Source organism: Pteropus medius, unplaced genomic scaffold, assembly GCF_902729225.1.
Source record: "Pteropus medius unplaced genomic scaffold, Ma_sr-lr_union100, whole genome shotgun sequence".
Taxonomy (NCBI): Eukaryota; Metazoa; Chordata; class Mammalia; order Chiroptera; family Pteropodidae; genus Pteropus; species Pteropus medius.
Window position 1 is genome coordinate 13,482,354 of NW_024352785.1, and position 17,809 is coordinate 13,500,162.

The following is a 17,809-nucleotide window of genomic DNA, read 5'->3' on the forward strand; positions in this document are numbered from 1 at the left end:
CTCTTATCTGGAGTAGAACGGCTCACTCTGGCCCATGGCAGGATAGTACATTCATCTTTGGGTAGCAGTCCTCCCATATCAATACTTACGATAAGAGGGATCACCATACTGCAATGGATGTCCCAAAGGAGTTCTATCCTTTTAAGCTTCTTCACCTTGAAAAATGGAATAAAAACTCACCTAAGAGGAATAGAGTTCTTCTTGGGACAGGCAGGCACCAAAATAACTACACAAGTCAATTTGAAACATGCCAGGAGCTCCATTGGACTCAATAGTGAAACATAAAATATCTTGTTCTTTTCATGAGAAATTGTTCAATTCATCTATTTTTCATTTGCATCATATCGCAGAAAAGTTAAATAATGCACTCTTTATTTTTAATGTGAAATATCGGATCAAAATGTAGCTCTAATCCACCTAAAAAATGGGAGTGTGGTGGTCAAAGAAGTAGTTGTACTAAGTAATGGATGGCTTGAAGGGATTTAGCTTTTCCATAATATTCATTTATACTCCCCCCTGTCTGGAAAAAATATATCATCTAGGTTAAAACAGTATTTTGCCATGCAATGTTCTAAAACATCTTTCCTAACCTCTTTTGGTAGTACTAGATCACCACAAAAAGTTTCTCCTACCAAGAAAAATGGAGATACCAGGGGAGAGCAGGAGACTTGGGAGAAGACATAGGACTCCATTTGCCTTGGTGGTCTCTGCCACTGACCACCTTGGCTCCCTCTTCTTCCTTTTATTGAGGGCATTTATAGTCTAGGACATCCATAAGACAATTGCTAAGAATAGCCCAGGATTCCTTGTATCATTAGAGAATCTACTTTTAGATACCCAAGAGATCACCTAGTTTTATTAACAGTGGTTATACAAATAGATAATACACTGTGAAATAATTCAAAATATTTGTTTAGAATGAAAATATCATTTACACAGTAGGTGACATGTATTAGTTAAAGTTATACAACAAATACTTTAATAAAGAAATACTTTTTTCTACCCCACCCTTCATCATACATGGTTTCTATCTTCTGGTAATCCCTCCAAATAGAGTCCAAATGCAAACTGAAAGCTAAAGTATCTAAAAGCAGCTGTGATTCTTAACACTGTGGAATCTGGACTGTGGGGTGGATTGGCAAATAGATACGGAAAAATATGAAGAGCGAAAGAGTTTCTCTGCCCAACTAGGATATGTCATATATTTAAGAGAAGAAAGTTCACAGGAGGAACACATCTATACATTATGTGTGGTTTTAATGGCTGAGTTTAGGTTAAGGCAGTATGTGTCTCATATTGATTATTATGTTATTTTCCTTTCTCTTCATCTTTTAACTGAAAAATCATTATTTGGGTGTATAATTACCTTTTACATATTGTGTATATCTATGAAGGACTTTTTAAGTTGTCATTGGGTTGTGTCACATTTCAGGAAAAAAGCAAGTCACACTTCCAGAGAAGAAATTTGCCATTGTCAAGGATGTTGTTCTTATTGCATTGGTGACTTTATCCAATGCAGCCTAAAATTTCCATAGAAACTGGATTTGGCAATGACTGCTAAAAGTGTAGTTTCCCATAGCAATATCAGCTGAATTAAAAAGGAAGTATAAATTATCTTATCAAAATCTTTCCCCCAAAAGTCCATATTCTCACAATAATCGCATTTCCTTGTCATAAACAATTTTATTATCTGATATCCAAGGGAGTGACTTTATAAGAAAGCTTGTAATATAATCATCATTACCATCATCATCATCATCGAGGTGATTCCTCTATAAAATTAAAAATTATAGCTTACTTCATTTAATTGTTAGGGGTAAATGTCTTTAAATCTTCCAACAGAGAAGTTTAAAAACAATTAGTTGTTTTTCTTTCCTTCTTTTTCTTCATATTTTTTCTTTCCTTCCCCTCATTCCCTCTTTCCTTAATTTTTTTATTTTTTTCCTTTCTTCCTGCTTCTCTTGTTCCCTTTATCTTTTCCTTGCTCCCTCTTACATTCATTTTTTTCTTTCTTCCTTCCTCATACACGTGTTTTTTCATTCATATGTGAATAACAACCAGGATTAAATTCTATACTCACAGAGAAATTAGAGTATCCTTTATCCCCTCTCCCCGCCCCCCACCCACCCCCATTTCCTGATTTGGTGTAACATATCTATCCAATCATGAAAAGTCTGTGGCTCTAAGAAAAATATTAAGGCCAAATATCTTGTAAGGTAACAGAAGCCATGATATGAATACCTATGAAGCCACAGTCCTGCAGTGCACTCCGGCCTTGCTCCATTGGTGGGAGAAACCACTGGGAAGAGTGGAAACTTGACAAGAAAGCCAAGGTTTTTCCTTTCTCATCCAGTAACAGGCTATTGGTTCTGCATTTCCTATTAAGGTGTCAGGCAGGAAAAAGAGGCTCGGGAGAGAGAACCAGATGCAGGTTTGACTGATAACTTAAGTCAAGGATAGGGAAGAAATTTAGTTCCTTCTTGCTTCCATCTGTGGCTTTATTTATTCGCCTGTTTAATCATGCATTCATACAGCAAATATTTATTGCTTTCCCATTACTTCCTCACACCTGCGTGTGATACCACTTATCCATTCCCTGCATTTGTCACCTCATGATTCTGATTATGTCTCACTTGAACTCCTCTAATATTTTCTTACTTGTTCTCCACTCCCCACGATCAACCTTTTTCTCCAACCCTTCATACAAAATTGTTGCCAGGTTAAGTTTGTTAAGGGGCTGTTTGGATGCTGTTACTACCATTCTCCTGAACTTCCAGGACCTTTCCAGTTTCGTGAAGTAAAACCCAAACTGTTTAGCCTTCAATTCAGGGCCCTATAATCTGGGCTCAGTGATTATACTTTTAAAAAACTATGTTCTCAAGGCATGTTGAACTATTTGTTCTTTCTTCTCTGTGTCCTTTTTTTCTCTTCCTGTCTTCATATTATACATTTCACCTGAAATGATGTTTGGTTCACAGATCCTCTTGGCCTTCCTTTTCACTTAAATGCCAGATCTCCCTTGATCTCCTTCCTGTTCTCGAGTTGTAGGTCATCTCTGGCTTCCCCAAAACTCATGGCACTTTATCTCTCTTATAACCTTTTGAACTTCCTATCTAATTTTGTAGTTATATGTATTTATATGCATGACTTATTTGCTCTTGAAAAAAGTGAGCTCCTTAAAAGCAGAGCCCACCATTCTATTGTCTTTATAATAGCAGAGTGTTTGATGTACAGTTCTCAACTAAGTGGATGCATGCGCTGCAATACCATTCTCTGTCATTTTTAAGGAGACATTGAATAATTAACCTATTGTTAATTTCATCTGTAATGAGTAATATTATCATCCAGTAAGAGCCTTTCTTTTTGTGTCTTTGAAATATTTTCTTGATAAGTACACAGTAGCAGATGCATCAGTCTTAGCAAGATTAGGACCTTTGCAGAATCATAACCTTCCTTTGGTATACAATTATTATTCATTGACATTTTTAGTGACCCTAATGACTATTACCACTCAGATTAAGGAATGTTCTCCTCACCCAGGATAAGGAACTTTTTTTTTCCATTCCCTGACAGTCTTTTTTAAGTGCTTTGCATTTTAAATAAAATTTACAAGTTTCAAATATCAGAGTAGGAAAAGTCATATAATGCAAAATCTCTTTCCTACCCTATTTTTCATTTGCCTAGTTCCCAGTATACCTTTAAACATATATTACTGTATGAGATTCTTGTGTGTCTTTCCAGACAGTTTTTTGTGTATATAAAAGCAAATATGAATAAATTATTTTTTCTTTTCACTAATAGTACCATATTATACATACTCTTCTATATTTGCATTTTTTACTTTAAAATGTATCTTGAAGATCTTTCCGATTTAACATGTACAGTATATTATATCCCATTGTGTGGCTACACCATAATATATTTAAAGAGTCCCTAATCAACAGATAATTAATTTCTAAACTGCTATTATAATCTGTAACACAATAAATAAATAACCTTACACATACATCATTTTCTATATGTATGAACATTTTTGTAAAATACATTCCTAGAAGTAGAATTGGTTGCTTACAAGGTCTATATCTTAAAATTTTTGATAGATATTTCAAAATTGCCCTCCGTAGAGGTTATACCAATTTACACTATCACCAGCAATGAATGAGAGATTTACTCACCACCGACTTGCCAAGTGTGTTTTAATACTTAGATTTTTGTGAAGGTGGTGGTTAAAATTGGTATCTCTGTTTGTTTTACTATGGAATGCTGCATTAATTTGCATTTGCTTGCACAGGAACTATGCTAATTTTCTCTGTATCACTTCAATTTTTGGTAAATGTGCTACCAAAATGAATACTCTCAGTTTACTTCTAATTTGCCTTTACATTATTGTGAGTAAAATCAATGTGTTTTCATATGTTTAAGAATAATTTGCAGATTTTTAATTTTCTCATAAACACTCTATTTATATCATTTGCCTATTTGTTTTTTTTATTTATTGTTTTTTTTTGAATTCTTTATATTTTAAGGACATATGCTGCAATGTGACTTGTAAATATTTTTTTTCCAGTTTATAATTTATCTTTTAATGTTTAATATGATGATTTTTGCCATGGACAGGGATTTTTTTTTTAATGGATTCTAAATTTTGAGACATAGAAAGACATTTTCCACACTGAGGTTATAGAACAATTTTTTATAGCTTTTATAGACTCATTTCTTTACATTTAAATCTTTGAACCATTTGGAATTTACCCTGGTACAGATCTGGTACTATTTTTGTATCAAAACCATTTATTTAATAGAGACTTTTATCCCTACTGATATAACTTTATCAAATATTAATTTCTAATATGTTTGAGATCTATTTTTGGAATTTATATTCTGTTTTAATTACTGAAGCTTATAATATTTTTTACTGTTTATGAATGTTCATCATTTATTATTGCTTTCTTTCATAAATTTTAAAGTTTTTACTTTAAAAAGTTTCCATATGTGATTTGAGTTGGCAACTTAATAGTTGATTTTTAAAATCAGGATCATATTAAATTTATAAATTAGCTTAAGAAAAAAATGATATCTTTATGATGCAAAATCTATCAAAAAACAGTAAATTATTACTTCAAGTCTTCTTTTGTCAGAATGATATTAAAAATGTCCTCAGTTTTACTAAGTTTATTACTAAGTATTTAGTACTTTTTCTTGCTACTAGAAAATTTATCTTTTCTTCCATTTTAACTTCTAACCAGTTGTTTGTATATGTAAAAACATTTCCTTTAATTGTATTAATTGTTTTGTCCTGCTAGTTTGCTGAGTTCTCTTTATTAATTATAGTGATATTTATTAATCACATTAGGATCTCCCAATATGTCATATTATTTGCAATTAATTAGAGATGGTTTTAAATTCTAGTTTCAAAGTTTATAACTTATTTTTTTCTGTTTTCTGATTGTGTTGGATATAGTATTGTAAAATAACAAAAATGACAGTGGACTTCCTTTTCTTTCTAAATATCTAAACTATAAGTACTGCAATTTCTTAAGCTTTACGTTTAGCCACTTTCTCTCAGTATAGCCTTTCTTGAAATAAGCAATCTCATCCACCACATAGTTTAACTGACCACCCACATGTTGATGACTCCCTGACATTATTCACTCGTTAAAACTTTACTTCTTAGTCCTAGACATTATCATTCTTTTGATTTTCATAAACTAATAAAATTAAATATATCCATTTAGAAATATTGGCTCTCTTCTCTCAGAGTGAATGTCACCAGCATCTACCTTGTTTCACAATCCTAGAATCCTAAGTTTACCCTGATACTTTGCTATCTTACTTTCTACATCCACTAAATCAGTGAAGCTTTTTTAATTCTCCCTCTTAAGTATCTCTTTAATATGTCTTCTTTTCTCCTTCACAGACCCTATTCTATGCCTTCATCTCTTGTATAACCATGGGAATAACTTCTTAACCAGTCCCACTGTATCCACACTTATTCCTTTTAATTCTTTCTTTATGTTGAACCCAGACGGATTCCAAAACATCTCTCTCTCTCGCTTAAGTCCACTCAGTAGCTTGTCGTTGTTCAGAAAATTATTTAAAATTCTTCACATGGCCTTTAAGGTTCTGCATGATGTGGTCCCTGCACACCACTCTCAATTTTAGCCACTCTCCCTTTTGCTTTCTCTACTGCAGCCAACCGAGTAGTGTTTATATTCCTCAGAGGTACATTCTCCTTTTGTCATTTCATGATATTTGCACATGCTTGCTCTCACTTTTGCTTGAAAAATTTGCCACTACTATTCTTTTCATTACTAATTCCTTCTCATCCTTTAGAGTTTGTCTTCAAAATCTATCTCTCAGATAAGTTTTCTCATATTCACCTTTTCTAGATCCTTTTGGTGGCTTTCTTTGCTTCATATACTTGTTGAGTTTAAAATTAAATAATTAATTGGGTAATTAGCTGTTTAGTGATTATTTTTCCTCTAAAATGCAGCCTAAATATAGATAGTTATTTGGTTCACTGCTTAATTCCCAGTACCTAGTAAGATGACTGTCCACTAAATAGCTGAAAATACTAGAAATAAAATATTACCAGGAAAAGCATAACAAAAGTTTGAAAAATTTATTATCTCTCTCTGAAAATTAAAACAAGAATTACAGCATAATTTTAAAAGTATTAATCAAACAGGATAGACAGTTCAGAAACATAATTTTAAACTTAATATTTCATCTCAGTAATTATTTAATGAGTAGTATTATTATGACAGTCTAACCATTTGAACACATAAACAAAGTAAGATTTCCAGATTACATTTTACACCAAAATAAATTCTACATGAATGTATATGCAAATTTATATGTAAATTTGTATAACATAAAATTTTTAAAGGAAATATACACATATTTATCTAATCTTGGTCTGAATACAACTCATAAAATTTGACAAGGGCATAAATTAACAGGAGAAATGATTAGTGAATTAAACTAAAATAAATAATAGAACGTTATTAGTAGATAAAAATTTGTTTAAAATGGTATCCAAAACAAGAGGGAAAAATATTCTAACACGTGTGACAGAAAATAGATTATTTCCTTATATATTTTATAAATATTTTTTATTATTTAAAGAATCTCTATACATCATTAAGAAAATGACAAATGCCTCAGTTAAAGAAAAAAGTAATGGTTTTGAAGAAGAAAGTTACAAAATCTTAAATATAAAATTATATGACAATTTTTTACTGCTTTAATATCCATGAATATTAAAACAAAAATGAGATTCATTTGATTAGAATGGCAATGATTGAAAGAATGATGATATACAGAATTAGTTAACATATCCAAAAGTGGACATTCTTATACAGTGATGATAGTAATAAACATTGAATTATCTTTTCAGAAGGCAACTTGTCATGGGTCAAATGCCATGAAAATGATCATACACTTTCCTCAGTCATTCCTCTTCTAGAAATTTAACCTAAAAAAAATTCTGTTAAATGCAGGTGGATATGTTTGACTTATTGACATTTAGTGACCTACTTGTAGAAGTGGGCCTTATGGCATAACTGTTTACATTAGCCATATTCATAACTACATTTAATTTTTCTGCTTTGCCTTTTTATTTGTGATTTTTATTCATTATGATATTTCTGTGTATTTTATAAATCCTCACATACAGATACAAATGCTTTCTAAAACACGATGTAATACTAATACACACAAATACACACATTATTGATATTTGTAGTTGTGGCTTTTAGTAGAGTACCTAACACATAGAAACCATTCAATGATTTCTAATTAAATTAAACTTAAGTCAGTATTTTATCAGAGGATTTGTATGAGTAGACCTGTATGACCCACTTAGCCAGGATGTTTGTCTTTTCATGAAATAAAATAAAACTTTCAGTTTTTTCCAAAGTTCATATCTAGAGGCTATGTCCATGGTGTGGTTACTTAATTGATTTTGATATGATTGTACATTTTGTATATAGATTTGATTCATTTTGCAGAGGCTTTATCTCTCTTGGAGGATTTGAGATAGAGCTGGCAGAAGTTGCCATTTATACAATCCCTGGATAAGTCAGCTCTACCTGTGGTGAAAACCACCACCAACACACGAGTATTTTTTTTTTTTTACAAAGGCAAATATACAGTAACATGCAAGTTAGCAAAGTCTTTATCTTACTTATCTCATCACTATATCCAAAACTTTAATTTTCAGCTAAATACAGTCCAGATTTAGATTTGTCATCACTGCTATTAGGCATTAACCTCACAGGCTGTAAGATGACAATACTTTTGATAGACTTCTCAAAGGAAGGTCTTGAAAATTTTGTGAAATCATGTTTGCCTTGATTTACAGAAATTATAATTCTTGCGATAAATTAATAAATATTAATTTATAAAGATAAAAATACAGATGAAATAAACATAAAATTAGTGTTGTGCAAAATCATATACAAAATATTACAATGTTTTGATTTTCTACTAGGTTTTTAAAAAATATGCACATTACTTTGCTTTGAAATAGGATTTACTATTTTAACTATAAAATATACAGTTTTGTAATTGGAAATACATTTTCTCAATAGTAAATTATTGCAAATATATGTAATTAAAGATTAAAACCAAGGATATTACTGCTGCATGGGTTCGAAGTGGTTTGTTCACCAGAAATGAAATCTTTTTCTGTGGTTACACTATGTATGAAACAAGAAATATCCCGATGTCCTGAGGCCAAGTCACATACATGTAACAAAGAGTTCAGGTTAGAGAAAACTCTTACAGTGCTGGCGAAGACTGAGAATTCTCATATCTTAGTTTGCATATCTTTTAGAACAACCCAGTGTGATTATTGAGCATTTGTGATTTATTATTATAAATTTCTCAGTCAAAATTTGACAACTTTTAAGTTGAATTTAAAATTTGTCAAGCTGATTTGGTATGCATAGACAGGATATACAATAGAATATTATTCAGCAATACAAAGAAATGAAATCTTGCCATTCGTGAAAACATGAATAAACCTAGAGGGCATTATGCTAAGTGAAATAAGTCAGACAGAGAAGACAAATACCATATGATTTTAATTACATGTGAATCTAAAAAAATAAAATAAATGAACAAACAAAATATAGAAACAGACTCAGAGATACAGATAACAAATATATGGTTGCCAGAAGGGGAGGGGCAGGGAATGGGTAAAAAAGGCGAAGAAGAATAAGAGGTGTGAACTTTCAGTTATAAAATAAGTCATGGTGGTATAATGTATAGCACAGGGCATATTGTCACTAAATTGTAATAATTTTGTATGGTGACAGATGGTTACTAGATGTATCGTGGTGATCACATTCCAAGGCATGTAAATGTAGAATCACTATGTATACACGTGAAACTAATATAATACTGTATGTAAACTATAATTAAAAATAAAGTTTATAACTAGTTCTGGATAAGGCCACAGTTAGACCAGGAGGCAGAAGATAGCACAGAAAGAGTCCCTATCACAATGGGAGTTTATATAACCGAAGCAACATCTAGAGAAAAAAGTATGTTCCTCAGTGAAGGCTAATTGGAATAGCAACTATTCGTAGGGGGGAAAAACATTAGATTATTATTGCACTCATGTAGAAAAAATATTCTCAATAGATTAAAGATCTAAAGTAAAATTTATAAAGGCCTTAGGAACTCTTGGGATTTCTTACAAAAGACAAAATAAAATGAAAAGGGTGATAGATTAGATAACAATAAAATTAATAAACTTTCATATACAAAAGGTACCATAAATAATGTTAAATAACAAACTAAACCAGAAGTTATTTGCAACCCAATACCTGGCAAAGGATTAGTATCTAGAATACTCAAAAGAAATGGTGCAAATCACTAAGACAAACAAATTGTCAAGGATGTGAACAGGTAAAGCATTAAACATATGGAAATACTCTCATTTGCAAAAAAGCAGTTGCAAGTAAAAGTTGATGAGATGCCATTCTCATATTGTCTTATCATTCCCATTTTCTCATTTTAAAATATGATCATTCTAAGTGTTTCTGAGGATATTGGGCACCTTATATTTCTCTGGTAGTATTGTAAATTGGTACTACTTTGCATAACAAAAGTAGAACATTTAGTAAAATCAAAGGTAAACACACACAAACACAAACATCCTATAACCCACAATTTAAATAAACCACTAGCAAGATTCTTCTCTATAAACTGGAGGACATCTGACATATATTCATAAAAGTTGTATACAAGGAAGTTTACTGAAGCTTTTTTTATGACAGCAAAATATTAAAATTAATTTTATTGCCTGTAAACGAAAAATGGTTTAAAAATCTGAAATTCATATCATGGAAAGCTATTTGGTAGATAAAATTAATGAAACAAGTGATATGAATACATTTAAATGATCTTAAAAATAGTATTGAGTGAAAAAGAAAAAAGCAGGCTCCACAAGTATGGCCCCTTTTATGCTAAACATTAAAAACATCCAAGTCAATATATATTGATAGAGAAACAGGTGTAGAGAATGTATAAAAACATAGATGGAAAAAATCATTAATCTAAGCATAGCTGTTACCTCTGGAAAGCAAAGTGGGCACTTGCATCAACGAGGGCAAAATGTATGATTAGTGAGTTTTTTTATTAAACGATCTGAACAAATATGTCAGAACATTTATTAATTCCAATATTATTAGTCTTTGATTTTTAAATGTGTTTAAAACATTTCACAATTAAAATGAATTTATGAGAAAGTTGTGCTTTGTTTCTTGAAAGTACAAATGTATAAGTAAATGATAATAAATTATAATGTAATTTTTATCTAGGTAATTCTCACAAAGGCATTCTAAATATAATCTAAACTAGGAGTTTTTAATTAGATAAAAATATTTTCGATTGTTATGCTTGTCTTATGTTTTCTCTCTTATCCTTATCAAAAATCTACTTTTAGAATCTGCTCAGTTAATTACACTTTTGTATTTAGAAAAACTAAGTAGATATAATTTCTTATCTCTTCCAGTATTATTTGCATCTCACAAGAGAAAATGCAATTTTGATTTATAGCAAGCATTAGTAGAGGGAGTAGGATTTTTTTTTGTAGTATCCGTTAAACAAATTATTTCACATTTGAGGTTTTCCACTGTAGCTAGGGATTATATACCTAGTATTCTGCAGGGAGAAAAAAGTAGTGTGTCAAATACCTTACGAATGTAGCCAAAATGCATAATTTTTTTTTTTTTTTAGTGGAGAGTTCCATCAGGCTCACAGTTTCAAAAAATAATATTGATATTTGATTGTTGCAATTTAAAGACAAATCTTCACATTCAAACAAAGTAAGTTATTGTTCTACATATGCACACATAATTGATGGACTAAGAGATCTGCTGAGTATAGAATCTCTATCTGCCTAAGCCTATTTGTTTAACAGTAGAAATAGCTATTCCTGTTAGAGTGAGTCACTAAATTAGTTTCTTGTCCTTCAGTCACTTTCTGAACCTATTTAAGATCACAATGCCAATTTTAGAAGCAAAGAAATAAAATTAGATGATATTTATCCTGATGAAAATACACAGTTCAATGGTTAATTTATTTATCATGATTGCATCTTAATTTTTTTTCTTTGGTCTTTATGATTAAGCTTATGATTTTCTTTTTTTCTAAGTTTTAATTTGAATATTTTTAAACATAGCAAAAGTTGAAAGGATAAATCCATATCTGATAATAATTTGACCAAATGGCTTTGTTTCTCTGTCTCTTGGTCTCTCCCCACACCTACTCTTTTACATTTTGTTTAACTACTTAAGCGTGACCCTTCAACCTTAAAAATGTTAACATTTATCTCCTAAGAATAAATATATTATCCTATTCAATTAGAGTGATGTTCTCACCTAAAAATATTTTGCATTCAGCCATTGGGTTTATCAACCTAAAGTAACTTTTCCTGTTTTATCTAAATATGTTATCAATACAATTTATTCCCCGATATTACTGAAAATATGAATTATTCTTTAATGTTGTATTTTTTTAATGTTCTATTATTTCTTGAAGTAAATCTAGTTCACAGAGGCACATTTGTTCAAATTCCTTGTAATGATCTCTTGCTTTCTAACTATAGAATGCTATCCTCATTCTAGTCTTTTTTACTGTGCAGGCTCACAGTTTAGAAAGGGAGAGCTAAGTTGTCTAATATTGTTGAATGACATTCCTTCTGTCAGAAAGTATGTGGGTTTCTGGTCAAAGCTTTTAGTACAAAAGAAAGATGAGAAAGAGATATTTTCTATAGCTAGCTTTCTCTCTCTCTCTCTCTCTCTTTTCTTTCCTTCTCTCTCTCTCTTCCCCTCTCTCTCCCACTCTCCCTCCCTCCTTCTCTCTCTCTCTAATTCATATTCTCCCTCTCTCTTTTTTTCTTTCTTTCCTATCTCCCTTCCTCCCTTCCTTCCCTCCTTCCTTCCTTTCTTTCTTTTTTTTTTTATAGTTTGATGGCGATTCAGGTTCCAGTTAGCCATGAGAAGTAGAGAGATCACTTCAAAGGAAATTTCGGTGAAGGAATGTTCACTGCTTAGGCATTTTCCTTTTACCTACCTTGTGTGAAGGCACATTCCTGCCTGTACTTTGCTGGGGCAGCTGGCGGAGAGGTCTTCTTCAGAGCAGAGCTACAAGTATTTTTCAATGGTAAGAGAAACAATATTGTGAGCTTTAGGTCAGTTAGAGGGCTACCATATAATGGAGAATTTTGCCATTGTGGAAAACTTTACATCTTTCCTTGCCTTTTTCTCTGGCAGAAATATTCTTTTCCTAAATCTGGCTCTATATTAGGAGGTTGCTATAATAATAGTCCTACTTTACTTGGGGCAGGACTGATATTCAGGCAGTCTGACCCAGGATGTCCATACCTGTTGCCAAAATATTTAAATACTTACATATTGACAGTTCCATCTCTGAACTTCATACAAACAGCAAATAAAAGGTTAATGTACAGTAAGGGTCTTTAAGAGATATCTGCATTGATTGGTATATGAGATTTCAAATTTTTAAGTGTTTTATTATCACCAATGCTAAGGGCCAGAAATATAGATTAAAGGCTAAAAAGAAGCACCTTTGTACTTCTTTGCCACACATACACACAAATTCACACAAATTAGTGTGCCTAAGACTGGAGAATAGAATTTACTGTGCACAGTGTTTATTAAGGGATGTCTTGGAGTCAACATCTACTTTTATGAGGAGAAGGGAGTTAGATTGTGCAAAAAGAGAAGGTGAGGTGTAACATTAACCAACAGCAGCCTTGATTGACCCTTCAGGGAGCTCTGGACCTCATGATCCATCATAGACATCCCTCATTAGGTTGACACGGATAGGCCTTTGTAACCTTATACGTTAGTCACTGGAGTGTGCTGACTCAGGAAGGGCATGATCTTGGGTGAGTTTACTCTCTGTAGCTGAGGCAATCCCAAAGTGGCTGGTAGTAGAAGAGTTTCTGCAGATGAGATTTCCATCAACAGGAGCAACAAGTCCTTCTTTGAAGAGAGATATAGACGATGCATTTCCATGTTCATCACAAATCAATACTACGGTTTATTATATCACTGAATAAAGATTAATAGGCTTCAGGGTGATTTTACTTATAAAAGACAAACAAATCAAATTTAGCTTTTGTTTCAAGATATTTAATTTGGGCTTCCATAGAAATTAGGCAAAGTATGTGGATTTAATATCTTTCTGTAATCTAATAATTTTAATTTTTTTTTCATTTCTTATATGACCTGTTGTGCTTCTCTCTTTTTTCTTCACTTTTTTCTACTTTTTAAAAAATAAAATACCCCTTCCTCGTATAAATAACAAATAATAAACTCTGGATAGAGTTATGATATCAGGGGCAGGTTAATGTAGAATATAACAGAAGAGTGACCTTACAGACTTTAGAAACCATTTGCAGATTCCTTGACTATTAATGGGCTTACACATTTGTATCTTCAAATTTGGAGTTAAGCCATATTGCTCAATTTTCTCTTGCCCTGCAATCATTTTTCTCAAATTTCCCTGTAGACTAGAAACAAATGCCTAGGAAGATTCTAGGCATTATCATATGTCTGAGACCTGCAAAAGTTAGAAAAAAGAGCCCAAGATAAAGCTTATATATTATACTTTATTGGATGTTGCAATACAAGGGCAGCCAGAGTGAAAAGAAAAGCGTCATGGAGCAGAGAGGAGGAAGAGCGAATAAAAGGTGACCACTGAGGACAGCTTAATAGGAAAATGCAGCTGATGTTGCCAGAGAAGCTACTAGAGGGAAGTAAGGACAAGAAATTTATTGTCTTGGTCTTTCTAATCTCCTGTTTCATGCTGTTCAATGTTTGTCTCAGGGGAATTAATTTCTCCACAATTCCAAGGTACTTTATGTAGGCCCTACCTAGCTGTCACTGAAAAAGCCAAATTCCTCTTCCCACAGCATGATGCCTCATCTGAATCTGAAAACTCTTTGAGTGCAGGCAGAGTCTCCATTGCCCCAGTGACATAAATGCTGGCCTTCATTTCTGGGGAGACTGAGGTAGCCATATTTGTCAGGAAACAAAGCTAACAGCATTACTTGGGGCTGCCTGCACAGGCAGGTTACACTGGTCTTTCCTGAGCTGGATGAGGGATTGCCACTGCTGAATCAGGCACAGAAGAGGCTGGAGCAACTCAGGTGAGCCTGACTCAGGCTACACAAGCAGGCTGGGGTGTGCTCAGCCAAACAAATCTGGGAATATGCACAAACTGGGTTCACTATAAACCATTTGATAAAATTCCAAATGGTATTGTATCCATATAAATAAATAAAAACAACTGTCTTTATGGGTCCTCTATTATTAACTCTTAATATGAATTTAGGATAGGAAACCACCTTAGAAATCATGGAGGCAAGTTTTATCATCGTTATGAAAGGAACTATAAAGTGACTTACTCGAAGTTACAGAGGACATTTGAGATCAAAGAACAGAACTCAGGTCTATGAATTCATAAGCCAAGGATTTTATTCACTATGCCATATTGTCTGTTATTTCATATCCTGGACTTACAGGATCCTAGTCAAATGACATACATCTTACTCAGTTTATTAAAAATCTATATGGAAGGAACTCCAGATAGAAAAAGGTAAATTATTAACATTATGAAAAAATTTTCTGACACCACAAAATGAAATCCTGCCAGTTGCTTTAAAATAGTGAGATGGATCTCTACCATGTTTGTGCTGGATATGACCTTACAGATTATCCAGTTCATGGAATTCTTAATATGGGTGGGGTTCATGGACATCTTCCTAGGTAGAACCACCGAAAATATGTGTAAAACATCGTCCATATGTGTATTTTAATGGGAAGTTTTATAGGTTTACAACCTGTCAAAGAAGTCTGTTAAAGCTTAAAAGGATGATGAAGAAGAAGAGAAACAGGAGGGGAAAAAAAAAACAAAGTCATATTGAACTGCCTAATTTTATCCAGGAGGAATTAGAGGCTCAGAGAAGTTGACATTTCCAGCATCATAAGATGAGTGAGTGTCAGAAGTAAGACTAAATTGTTGGTTTTGTGAATCTAGGTCCAGTGCAATTCCCACTAATGGAAATCTTCCCTGGAGCATTTTGGACCATTAATGTTTTTTTCTGAAGATCCAAGAGAAAGAAAACAATAAGTAAGAGATTTGTACTCTTCATTTTAATAAGAGTGAAAAGCGAAAACCCACGAGCCTTTCTCAAGATGGCAGTCAGTTAATGACAATTCTAATCTGGACTCTGTGACTCTAATTCCTTTCCACTCGTACTACTGTGTATTATTATTGTATCTGAAAATGTGAAATAATCAGCAATTAACAGAAAGCATATACATGTCAGTTGCACATTCACAAAATCGACATTTATAAACCCATTCTATTCATAAATCTCATTTTGTCAAAAAAAGAATGTGAGAAAAATAAATTTGTACATCTTTGAAAGCGATTTTTTTAAATAATTGTGAGTAATATATAAATAGCTACATTGTCTCCTCAAACATATTCTTCCTGTGTTATAGATAGAGCGAGAAACAAGCTGTTATTTCCAGCCTAAATATGAATAACAGCTTATTTGGTAGAAATTATCTAATTATCTAGCAAACTTGTTAATTTTTACTTCACATCTGTCATTAGAAAAATTTTAAAGTAGTTTTTTATCCTTTGATATAGATTTGATATTTTTCACCCTCAACAACAATTCCGGTTTCAAAGGGTTTGTCAGCAATCTGAAAAGACACAACCCAGTATTTCAGAACTGGAATCTTACTAGGGAATGCTTGTGGACTGATGTTTCTGAGTTTTTATAAAATCTTATGTTGTATTTTCTTTCAGGATAAAGCCATCCTCTGTTTATTACATGCCATGTTCCTTTTACTCACTTTCTCTTTTTGCTGCAGTAACTTTGCCTAAATGCTGTCTTTTTTTTTTTTCTTTGTCTTTTCTCGTATAACTTGGTAACTTGGCAGCTCTAGCTAGACTCTGTATTTACACTGAAACAGTATAGTATTCTACTCGATTCCTTCCTCATCTGAAGTCTGTTTTCCTCTGAGATCATACTGAGGACTGAGTTTCTGCAGTACAGTTTCTGCAGGACTGGGGGTGGGGGATGCTGCAGAACCGTGAGGGTTCAGTAGGACTCTGTGGTTTCTGCATTCGATGCAACCACCCTTTGTTAGTTTTCCTGAACCTGTATTCATTTCACTGGGAGGCATCCCTGACCAGTGCAGGAATGGCCTTTGACTTCAGATAATTCTCAACTCAGTTTGAAGAAGCTGACCCATTCACTGTGACCAGTTCAGAATTTTTCTCATTTTTGCAGTCATTTCCACTTCCTAACAATAGAGAGAAATATATGCATAATATGTTTCTTGGCACTTGCATAAAAAATTTGGAAGTGGGAGGAGGGTAGCAGCTAAGGATCTCTGAAAGCAATGTCTTCCTCTCATTTGCTCTCAAATTCTTGCTCATTTATTTTGTCTTTCATAATCTGTTTGATTAAATTGTAGTTTGCTACTGGAGATAATTAGCTCTGAGTGTTCATGAAAGTGTTTAGCTTTCCCTTTACAGTTTTTTGCCCAACAGGGAATCACCAAAATGGCAAAGTGCAGAACTGCTCTAGTTTTCCTTTTCCCTTATAGCGAATCAGAAGAGGGCAGGCAGAGGCTTCTGCTTTTCTGAAAATGTCTACCTCTTTTCCCAGAATCCCGAAGCTCACTTCTCTTACTCTCCTGGGTAGAATTATTAGTAATACTTTTTTGGAACATCGTTTTCTTACCTAATCCCTATCCATCTTCCCAATACAAACTGAGTGGAATTTGGAGTTGCTAGGACTGTCCTAAGTCAAGGCACTTTGAAAATTCTGTTAAGTTCTTTCTCTATCCTCCAATCATTTTATTTGATTGTGCTAGTATATATTTGCCATGTCTTTTTTTTTTTTTTAATTTGTTTCCCTCATTTTTTTTTGATAGAAAAATATCATCCTATCAGTTTACTATTTTAAAATTAATGTCTGGAAAAGATAACTTCTTAAATGACTGAAATATTAAAATATTCAAGAGGCACCGTTATAATAGACAAAATATATTAAAAAGTGAAAGAAATATTTATGTTCTCTCAATGTTTTCTTCCCATTCATTTTAGTCTTCATATTTTTTATTTTTTCACCTGTAATAGGAATAGAGAGAATAAGTTTACTTGTCTCCAGAACTGTCTATCAAATGTAATATTGTTCTGAATACATGAAGGGAAGTAAAAGCAGGCGTGCCATGTAACTGTT